Below are 12,325 nucleotides of genomic sequence, written 5' to 3'. Positions count from 1 at the left end.
TGTCATCCAGAAATCCCAGGAATTATGGCAGGTTCTCATTTCCCCACTTTAGCTAGGTTCATTATAAATACATTAAATTTTTTTAGAGACAAAATAGTGAATAGTTTCCACTGCATCCCAATATCCTTTTTCCCATTCTCATTTATTTTATGCCAGACTTTAGTTTGGGGATCCATATGGACTTTTTGGAGACTGACATGCACTTCTAGCTGCAGTGGTGGGAACTATATAACACAGGCAAACTGTGTCATGGGCTGAGTTCTGCAAGTCTAGAGTATATCTCAGGACTTGAGGGGTGGAGGATATGGTGAAGTAATACCTCCTCTTTCTAACTGAAAATAATGAAGAAGGCTGTAGTCCTAGATGCTAGTGGCATTTATCTTAGTATAAGCGGAGCCTCAGAATGAAAACAACCTCATGAGGGCAGAATGCTGAAAATATGCCAGGTCCACCTGTAGATTTTTAAGTTGTGTGAGCTAGTAAATTGTTTACACTTGAGCCATATGAAATTATTAATTTGATCATTTTTATCATAAAAAAGACAAGCTTATTTTGATCAACCCAGTGAACTGTTTAATTCAGAACTTCTGATACAAGCTAATAAACTGAAGAGATGGACACAAAATTCTATGCCTTTGAGAATTTTTAACTTGTTAAACTACAGCCAAAACAAATGTATAAACTAAATATAAAATTATAAATTGAATTAAACTATAAATTAAAGTAAAATTATTCATTACTCAAGGGGCATATTGATACCAGTGGACTCCCTGATGAAAGATTTCCAGAAGAATTCTTTGGATATAGAGACACAAAGAAAACTAATAGGAAGATGTATCAGTAAAGGTATTATTTTTAGTATAAATTTCAATTTCTTCCTTCATACCAGGTGGCTCTCTGTTTATCACTCATTCTTAAATTCATTAAACAAATATTTATTAAACCTTTCCCATAGGTATGGAGCTGTAAAAAGAATGCACAAATTCTCTAGCCAAAGTTATTGCCTAGAGGAATGAAACATTAAGAAAACAGTTACAAACACACATACACACAAATAAATACACATAAAACAAATAAAAACATATAAAATGCCTTGCAATAATTCACCAGTTTCCACTTGAAAAAGCTCTCTGCAACCTTAATCTGGTTCAACAGTCTTAGAACGGGCGTAGTGCTCAGGCTTGGCAATCTGAGAACCCACGCTCTTGCCTATAATAATGTTTCATGGATAACAGCAAGTCCTTTCAGAGTCTTTGCCAGAGCCAACCATGACAAATGGTCTCTTTTCTTAATAAATTTAGCTGTAATGAAGATTTATGCCTAGAACTGCTGGTAAGCCATTTACAGACCACATAGGGAGGTATTAACGGAGAATAAAGTCATTATAAAAGAAAGTAGCAAAGATAGACAAATTTAATTATATATTTTCATTTCTACCCCAATTGTGAATAAAAGAAGTTTAGCCCTGGAACATTCAATTAAGCAACATTGTTTTCTAGGTTTTTTTTGGTTGTTGTTGTTGTTATTTATTTATTTATTTTTTATTCAGTCAGATGCATCTAGGTTCAAATTAGGGCTTTCTTGGTGGCTCAGACAGTAAAGAATATGTCTTCAATGCAGGAGACCCAGGTTCGATCCCTGGGTCAGGAAGAATCCTTGGAGGAGGGAATGGCAACCCACTCAGTATTCTTGCCTGGAGAATCCCATGGACAGAGGAGCCTGGCAGGCTACAGTCCATGGAGTTACAAAGAGTCAGACACAAGTGAGTGAGTAACACACAAAACACACAGGTTCAAATTACTCAGATCGAACTATTGATAACTAACACATCTCTTTCTTCACTTGGGGATCTTCACAGCATTGATCAAACAATCAAAATGCCTTTTTTCCCTTGGAAACCTTTATGTTTCAAGAGCTTCCTACATCTAAATCTATCAATGAATGTCATAACTTGCATTGCAGCTATCTATTTCTTTTTTATTGTATGCTATATTGGAATTTAATAATTAATAAGTTATAAATTAAATAATATTTAATTATTGAATAGTAAAATCTCTCATTTAGTTTAATACACCTGGTACCTAGTACATGCTAGTGTTTATTTAAGCAATGAATAATTACTCAAAACATAAAATATATGATAACTGACATGCTAATTGATTTAATATAGAATGTTAAATATAAAACTTAAAATATGCTATATTTTATCTACTAAAAGTATTTAAATTGGAATTTAATAAGATAAAAGAAAACATTTTAGAATTACAAAAGCAAGGAGTTTTGATTGACTCTATAATAAATCCTCAAATATGTAGGCTTCCGTTTCACAACTCACAAATTCCTCTCATAAATATTTTTCCTCATTTTTACTTCACAGTAAGCCTGCAGAATAAGCTTGGCTCATATCTTCATTTTTTTTCTTTTTAGAATCAGATGCTGAAGTTTAGAGAGATTATGTGACTTATTCAAAGAAATATTTATAGTAATAGTAGACCCAGAATCTGAAACTAGATATATATTTGTAAGATAACTTCAGTAGTAAAATCAAATAGGTGTATATTATTTTCCTGTCACATATACTTCCATAGTCAGTCTCTGATGAATAATAATTTCTCTAAATAAATTTGGATAGCAGGATCTTCTCAACCAGGGCATTTAAAAGAAGCATATATAACTGATATGTAAATAGTAAATAACCTCCTATTTATTTCTGATATTTAGCCATATTTCCTGACTTTGAAGGACAACAAAATTTCTTTGGAAAGTATCTCAAAACTTGTTCACAAGTTTATATAGAGAGTTATTATTTGAAAAGAGTTACAGTGTGTCTCAATGTAAATTAAATGACAGGGAGGATCGGGGAAACTGAAAAAGAGAGAACATATATGAAAATGTGGGACCTTGTTTTACTTGAACCAGTAACAGGGACTAAGGGGACAGTTTCTCAAAGTTCAAAAATTAACTTTGTGCTTAATTCCCTCAGTCTAGACCCTATGTTTCTTATGAGCCCTTGGAGAGAAACCAGTGTTTAGCAGAATTAAAAGAAGCTGCCTCTAGTGTTCCATTGGATTTTCCCCGAACCTCCACCCGGAGGGATTTCTCTAGCATTTAGGTACAAAGCAAGAGGGGCAGCGGAGGGCACGGTCGGCTCCTGACTACCCTGTGGATACTGGAGAAAGTGGCAGTATCTGTGTGGATCACATAATAGAGCTGAGAATGCAGAGCAAGAACAAGGGGCAACAAAATGAAGATCAGCAGTCCCAAAGTGTGCGGGAGGCCAGTGTGGGTTCCTCCCTGGATTAAAATGTTGGATATGTCCCAAGCAGGAGCCAAAATGACAATGTGGATTTAAAAAGAAAAAAAAAAAAAACTATTTATTTGGCTGCACTGGGCCTTAGCTGCAACATGCAGGATCCTTGGTCTTTGTTTCAGTGTGCAGCATTTTTAGTTGCAGCATGAGGGATCTAGTTTCCTGACCAGGATCAAACCCAGGCCCCCTGCACTGGGAGTATGGAATCTTAGCCACTGGACCATCAGTGAAGTCCCAACAAAGTTTTAAATAAAGTAATAGTTTATTTTCTACCCATGAAATGATATAAGCAGTTTATGGCGTGGATGGTAACTTCACAGCAAAATTAAAATGCTTGTAATTTTGCTTTGCTGTTCTTAGGGGGTGGCATTTGTCTGTGTGATCCAGATGGCTTTTTAGTTCTTCCACAGTTTAACTAAATCATGGGGCAATGAGGAAAGAGGATAGGAACTGTATAAAGTGTACCTTGAAATTTTCATATATCCTCTATATGATTAGATAAAACTTAGAAGAGAAACGGTTATTTGAAAATTTATTAGGAGTCTTTGCCAAAACACCATTGTATAGGCAGTTTAAGAAGAAAGTTGACGGGAGCAGATCGGTGCAGGTGACATCAACGTGGACAGACAGAACGAGAGGAGACAAAGGTTAAGAGGGAGGGCTGGAGGGCAGCTGGAATAGACATCTGACAGAGGTTAGGCTCAATGTACATGAGGTGCAAAATGACTTTGCTCTTAGAAGCATTCCAGAGAGATATTAAAGGGAAATATCTTTATCTTTGACAGATGAGAAAAAGTAACCCATTTGTCATAGATACTTGGACTTTTAAAGTGGCACACTAGGTTTCATAAGACAACAGAAAAGGAGTCATTTTAGGTATATGTGTATTAGAATTGTAATAGCATTTAGGTACAAAGCTAAATGATGCTCATATGTACATGTAATCCCTCTGGAATTGTAAACTTTATTTTTGAATTGTCCTATTTGTAATATGTGATGAATATACAAAAATATCAAATATATGTTAAATCTAGGATAAATATAGGTTTGGGGTTGATGGAAAGAAGAGAGTCATCTAAAACACCTAAAAGTGAATGAATCTCAAGAGAAATAAAATTGATTCAAAACAAAGCTTGAAGATGAATTTCAACATAGGATTTAAACTGACACCTTTAAAAAACTGTGACCTTAAGAAAACTCAGGGTGTAAAAGCCATGGAAGGCCCACTTATTAACTAATATCTAACATGTATCCAGGAGAGAAGATTTGGCTTGACCTTTGGGCTATATGCGGGTCTCAGCTAGAACAAGGATCACTGTTTTTCTCAATTTCCAGAAGTCAGGAACTATGCAAGAATTGACAACAACAATAACAACTGAGTTCAGAAGTCAGACTTTAAAATAAGCCAAAAGAATGTGTCGAGTTCAACAAGTTGCACTTCGTATCTATACTGCCACATTCTTCTGACACTAGCAAAGTTCTTCACACTGTGACAAAAAGTATTTCCTATAATTTGATAAACGGGTGATACATTAAATAATTCTCCGCAAATAGACGAAGAGGAAATGACAGTACAAATCCCCAACTAAAACTGACATGAGGAGAGTCCACTCAACATTTCTTAGTTCATTCATACATATATCAATGGTCAGTATTAAAGAGTTCCCCTTTTTAAGAGTGATCATGAAGTATCTCTAAAGTTTCCACAATTTTGAAGGCCAGATCAGTCTTATCCCAATAACAAAACCATGTTGTAAACTTTCTATTGCCAAGTGTTTTCCATACAACTTAGTAGGTAAGAGTGTATTATGGAATGCTATTAGCTTTAATTTGTAATTTTAACACTTGACTGGTGTGTTATTTGAAGCAAATTACTTATATAATTTAGGTCTTTTTTTTCATTTTTAAAATATTTAAAAGTAAATTTACCTCACAGTGTTATTAAGAATATTTTATGTGGCGAAAAACTAATTAACCATTTGCTAGCTGTGTAATAAGCAATAAGTTTGTGTTTACATTATCATAACTGTCACAAAGAGCAGTGGGGCTTTGTGTAGTTGGTCAGGATGAGAATTCTGTAGCAAACAGAATCCATGGTGAAGTAGTGTCTCAATTTCACTGCAGTTAATTAGAAAATTGTGTTGCCTTTACATGAGCCCTTTTACCATAAGTTGTCTGTATCAACTTTTACTCTGATTTGGCAATGAGTCCCAAAAGTTTGCCATTACAAATTTTGTCCCAATTTCCTACAAGTAATCTTTCCCTCTACTCCATGAAATTCTGAGGTGGGAGATGATATTTGAAAGTAGAATTATGATTTGGGAGAATGTCATCAAAACATGTATAATATCATATATGAAATGAATAGCCAGTCCAGATTCAATGCATGATACTGGATGCTTGGGACTGGTGCACTGAGACGACCCAGAGGAATGGTATGGGGAGGGAAGAGGGAGGGGGATTCAGGATGGGGAACACGTGTACACCTGTGGAGGATTCATGTTGATGTATGGTAAAACCAATACAATATTGTAAAGTTAATTAACCTCCAATTAAAATAAATAAAGGTATATTTAAAAAAGTAGAATTACATTTTTTAAACTAGTATACTTATGATTCAGCTATTATTATCTAATTCACTAACTTGAATATTTTCCACTGACTTTTTTTTGGAGGGGGGAGATATTTTCATAGAAGATTTATTTCTAAAAGTGAACCATGTATTAATTTTCTGAGGCTGCTAAGAAAAATCTTCACAAATTCGTGGCATTAAAAAATAGAAATTTATTCACTTATATTTCTGGAATCTAGATATCTGAAATTTATTTAGCAGGACTAGGAAAATCCATTCTTTGCCTCTTCCAGCTTCTGGTAGTTGTCATGGCATTCCTGGGCTTCTGGTCACATCACTTTCATCTCTACCTATATCTTCACATTTCTTTCTCCTCTGTATATGTATTATTTCCCTTTGGCTCTCTCTTATAAATTATGTGTGATGGCATTTAAGAGCTCACCCAGATAACCCAGGGCAATCGCCCCATCTCAAAAAGCCTCAATTTAATTACATCTATAAAATTCCTTTTTCCAAATAAGGTAATATTTACAAATTCCAGATATCAGAACTTAATATCTTTGAATGGCTATTATTCAAAGTACTATTGGTACAAACTATTTAACTGATGTGCCTGGAGGCACTTCTCCAGGGTTAGATATGGAATTCTGTCCTCATACTGTACTTAGTGTGAGTCATATATTTTATTCATTTGTTTGGTTTAAATTATCCAATTTTTTGAAGTACACATAATTTTGGGAGTAAGTGTTGTAAAAGTTGGGATTCCCTGGTGGCTCAGAAAATTCATTTGCGGCAATTTCATTCACCATCCATATGTGTGATCTTTACCTTTAATATCAGAATGTCCCAGAAGTTACTTGAAATACTAAACAAGTATTTGTTTAGTGATGTGTATCAGGTGAAGGAACAAAAATGAATGTTTTGCTCAGTCAATCTTCAGTCCAGTTAGCACCAGTTGAAAAAGCTACCAGTAGAAACTCGTGACAGATACAGGGAAACCATTTCATATATTATTTTGACTTAAGAAAAGATTCATGGATAAATAGAACTATTGCTCTAGAAGTCGCTTTAAAAGCACCTTCCTCCTGGAGCTTCAAGACTTTATGAAAGAGAAAACTGAGTCTTGCCATGATTAAGGGGTTCTGGAAGGTTGTACACCTAATCAGAGGAAGCAGTGGGGCTAGAAGCCAGATTTTTGTGGTTTCAAGGTGAGTGCTCCCTTCAACCTTGCTGGGAAAATCTTGCTACTTCATTAGATCAACTTCTTAATTTGTAAAATTGCCATCAAGGAAAAATTCTGATTATTTATCACAAGGTAGTCTCAAACTCTAGTAAAGCAATGCTCAAAATTCTCCAAGCCAGGCTTCAGCAATATGTGAACCGTGAACTTCCTGATGTTCAAGCTGGTTTTAGAAAAGGCAGAGGAACCAGAGATCAAATTGCGAACATCCACTGGATCATGAAAAAAAGCAAGAGAGTTCCAGAAAAATATCAATTACTTCTTTATTAACTATGCCAAAGCCATTGACTGTGTGGATCACAATAAACTGTGGAAAATTCTGAAAGAGATCGGAATACCAGACCACCTGACCTGCCTCTTGAGAAATCTACATGCAGGCCAGGAATCAACAGTTAGAACTGGACATAGAGCAACAGACTGGTTCCAGATAGGAAAAGGAGTACGTCAAGGCTGTATATTGTCACCCTGCTTATTGAACTTCTATGCAGAGAACATCATGAGAAACTCTGGACTGGAAGAAACACAAGCTGGAATCAAGATTGCCAGGAGAAATACCAATAACCTCAGATATGCAGATGACACCATCCTTATGGCAGAAAATGAAGAGGAGCTAAAAGGCCTCTTGATGAAAGTAAAAGAGGAGAGTGGAAAAGTTGGCTTAAAGGTCAACATTCAGAAAATGAAGATCATGACATCTGGTCCCATCTCTTCATGGGAAATAGATGGGGAAACAGTGGAAACAGTGTCAGACTTTATTTTGGGGGGCTCCAAATCACTGCAGATGGTGGTTGTAGCCATGAAATTAAAAGATGCTTACTCCTTGGAAAAAAAGTTATGACCAACCTAGATAGCATATTCAAAACAGAGACATTACTTTGCCGACTAAGGTCTGTCTAGTCAAGGCTATGGTTTTTCCAGTAGTCATGTATGGATGTGAGAGTTGCACTGTGAAGAAGGCTGAGCGCTGAAGAACTGATGCTTTTGAACTGCGGTGTTGGAGAAGACTCTTGAGAGTCCCTTGGACTGCAAGGAGATCCAACCAGTCCATTCTGAAGGAGATCAACCCTGGGATTTCTTTGGAAGGAATAATGCTAAAGCTGAAGCTCCAGTACTTTGGACACCTCTCGCAAAGAGTCGACTCATTGGAAAAGACTCTGATGCTGGGAGGGATTGGGGGCAGGTGAAGAAGGGGATGACAGAGGATAAGATGGCTGGATGGCATGACCGGCTCAATGGACAAGAGTCTTGGTGAACTCTGGGAGTTGGTGATGGACAGGGAGGCCTGGCGTGCTGTGATTCATGGGGTCACAAAGAGTCAGACATGACTGAGTGGCTGAACTGAACTGAACTGAGGCTAAGTATTTTAATGATTTAAGAAATAAAATAATGAAAATAAACAGAAGAGAATTCACCTGGAATCTTCATCTAGAAGCTACAAAAACACAGGAAAATAAAACATTGTACTAATGTAGAAAAAGAAAATTCTTAATATTTTCCATTGTAATGGTAACAATGCACCAGTTTATGTATTCTTATCAAAATGTATGATTGCAGGACTACTTACCAATTGATGGGCAAACAGCTGCTTAGTTAAGGTTAAGGGGCTATACAAAACATATTTTCAACTTTTAACTGATTTGAGTTTTTTAATTGAATATTTTTTCAATTGTTCATGAATCAGGGGTGAAGTATTAGATTCCGTAGTTCCAACAAATTTGCAAGTGATACTAAAGTTGTTAGACTATGATTCAAGCTTCAAATATTAAGGTGGGAGATTCTAACTAAATATTTTACAACTATATAAGGTGACTAGCAACACTTTATTCTTAACATTTCAATCCTTACTGTAATCTATAAATCAGGTAAATTATCATCATTGTTTTACCCTTGAAGCACAGGGAGGTTAAGTAATTTGTCTAAGGTCATACACTCTCAGGCAGGAAGAAATTCTCCCCTACCCTTCTAAGTTCTTCTTGCTGTTCTAAGAATCAAACTGGCATGAGACAGGTAAATAGGAGAAAAATCAAACAAAAGATTAATAACATGTACACATGGGAGAGACCTGGAAAAAACTGAGTAACTTTTAAAAATGGCCAAAATCCTCGCTTTAAATACCACCTTCAGCTTAAAACAAAAGTGGATAGGGACTCTGGGACTTCAAAGAGAAGGAAGGCAATTCACAGAGAAATGGAAAAGCACAGGTTTGATTCTTGTTCAGTCTCTTAATTAGTTTCTGACTCTTTGTGACCCCATGGACTGCAGCACGCCAGGCTTCCCTGTCCTTCACCAACTCCCAGAGCTTGCTCAGACTCATGTCCATTGAGTCAGGGATGCCATCCAACCATCTCATCCTCTGTCGCCCCTTTCTCCTCCTGTTCTCAATCTTTCTCAGAACCAGGGTATTCTTCAATGAGTTGACTCTTCGCCATCATGTGGCCAAAGTAAATGTGTATGTCCAGTGGATATTTATATTCTTCTTTCTGAGTTCATAATATCTAAGGCATAGATATCAAAAAAACTTCCTAGGTCTTCTGTTTCTTAAAAAAAAAAAAAAAAAGCAAAGCACAGTCTAAATTAATCCTTATGCCAAGAGACACATTTCAGGGGGGCAAATTTTGCTTCGCTACCCAGCTGCTAAGTGTAGAAATTAGAACCCAAGAAACTCTGTGGCTTGAGAGTTTAACCATCAAATATTTTGTGAGGTATGCTGACCTGATAAATTATTTGGAAATTGGAAAATGTAGGAATTGCAGCTAGACTTATCCCTGGATATCTTCCTTTTAACAAATGGTAGAGATCTAATTTGAATTGAATGATAGCTTAAATTTGTAGTAATGCTTTGATGCTGCTCTTGCTTCTCAAACAAATGATGAGAAAACACTGTACTATTATACTATATATTTAATATAATATAAATGTTAAATATATAACAGAAAGTTTGTACTAACTTCTTTATATATATGTACATGATATGTAGGTTATAAAATATATACTTATGTCCAATGCAGATTTTTATTCTTCTTCCTAAGATCTTAAATATGTTGTCATAAGTCTTTGGGATAAAATAAGTTACAATATTACAGGCTGTCATTTTATTTAAAAAAAAAACAATTTGGAGCTCTCTTTTATACTACTTTCAGCAATGATTAACTTAAATGACATCTAAAAGATGATAGTGATGTTATTTTTACTGAAATATGTGAGGCGTCCAATAATGCTTTTATTAGATATTATATTGTCTTAGGAGAATAAAAAGAAAGGCCAAAAACTAGAATAAAAAATTTACAAATTACATATCCTATAAAGAACTTGTATCTAAAATATAAAAGGACTCTCAAAAATTAATAATAGGAAAACAAACTAATCTCAAAGGGGGCAATAGATCTAAACAGACACTTTACCAGTGAAGATGCATAGATGACAAACATGAAAAGACGCCCCAAATCAGGCCATTAGTGAATTTCAAATTAAATTAGATGCTGCATACCTATTGAATAGCTAAAATTAAAAATAAAGACAAAAACCTGATAATACCAACTGCTACCGTGGCTATGGAGCAACAGCAACTCTCATTCACTGCTGATGTGAATGCCAGATGGTACATTCACTTTGGAAGACAGTTTGGCAGTTTCATATAAAGCTAAACATAGTCTAACTACATGTTCCAGTTATCATATACCTAGGTATGTAACAACTGAATTAAAAACTGAAGTTTACCCAAGAAACTGAACACAAATATTTATAGCAATTGTGAAAAAAAAAAAGGCAAGAAAGGAAAAATTCCAGAAATGTCTTTCAGTAGGTGAGTGGATGAACAAACTGTGGTACATCAATTCAACAGGATATTCCACCATAAAACTAAATTAGCTACCATATGAGACAGCAATTCCACTCCTGGGTATATATGTAGAAAAGATGAAAACACTAACTCAAAAACATAGTATCCCAACGTCTATAGCAGCAGAATTTACAATAGCCAAGACATGGCTGCACTATCATCTCAATCATTCTGTCAATCAAAAACTGCTTAAATAATTAACTATTGACTTAAATAAATGACAATGCAAAGATTAGTAACAATAATGTTCTTACTGTATGTTCATTAAAATCGCCATAGAATTTCTGAAGTCCATTTATAAACTAATTTTGTATGAACGAGGTCAAATTCCCAATTCATATGTAAATAGTAGCCATTCTATTAAAAATGTTTCCCTGACAGAAGTTAAATTAATTCAAAGCTACATTGATGCCACAGATGAATAATAAAAAATTAAACATTCTGAAATATTTTGTATTTATATTTTTTATTTTAAGCAGATTAAACTGAAATGCAGGAGACCTGGGTTCCATCACTGGGTTGGAAAGTTCCCCTAGAGGAAGTCATGGCAACCCTCTCCAGTATTCTTGCCTAGAAGATCCCATGGACAGAGGCCCTGGTAGGCTGCAGTCCATAGGGTAGCACAGAATCAGACACAACGGACACAACTGACACCACTTAGCATGCACAACTGCCAGATGAATTAATAGTCTCTTTCAAAAAACTAAGAAGCATTAAAATAGTATTTTTAGATTACAATCACAAAAAGAGGAAAAAATCCAGATATTTAATTAAGAGCAGAATCTTCAAAATAAGAAAAAAAAAACTGATTTCAAATTCTGGCTTCATATGACCTGCCAGCTGAGTGATTTAGGGTTCAGCTACCTAAACTTGAAGTTTTATTCTCCTCACACATAATGTGAAGATAATAATGTACCTCATTTATGTATCTTCAACAGCTAAATGAACAGGCTTTAGCATGCTGCCTGGTGTGTATTAAGTACTCAGTAACCAATCATTAAGTATTGTTGATATTACTGACAAAATATCTGATTTTCCAGATGAAGGCAATACCTGGGACTCAATTAGTTCTGCTTTTGATCCATAGAATTTCACATCAGGTATGGATTATTGCAGCAGTACTTCAATTTTATAGCTAAGAGAATTGAAGATTTACATTTGAGCACTTGATCAGTGCCAGATAGCTAGTTAATAATTGCTTATATGCATGCTAAGTCGCTTCTGTCGTGTCCAACTCTGTGAGACCTGGTGGACTTTAACTCCCCAGGCTCCTCTGTTCATGAGGGTTCTCCAGGCAAGAATACTGGAGTGGGTTGCCATGCCCCCATCAAAACGATCTTCCTGACCCAGGGATCGAACCTGTAT

Source organism: Ovis aries, chromosome 3, assembly GCF_016772045.2.
Source record: "Ovis aries strain OAR_USU_Benz2616 breed Rambouillet chromosome 3, ARS-UI_Ramb_v3.0, whole genome shotgun sequence".
Lineage (NCBI taxonomy): Eukaryota > Metazoa > Chordata > Mammalia > Artiodactyla > Bovidae > Ovis > Ovis aries.
Note: the sequence above shows the minus strand (reverse complement) of the source record.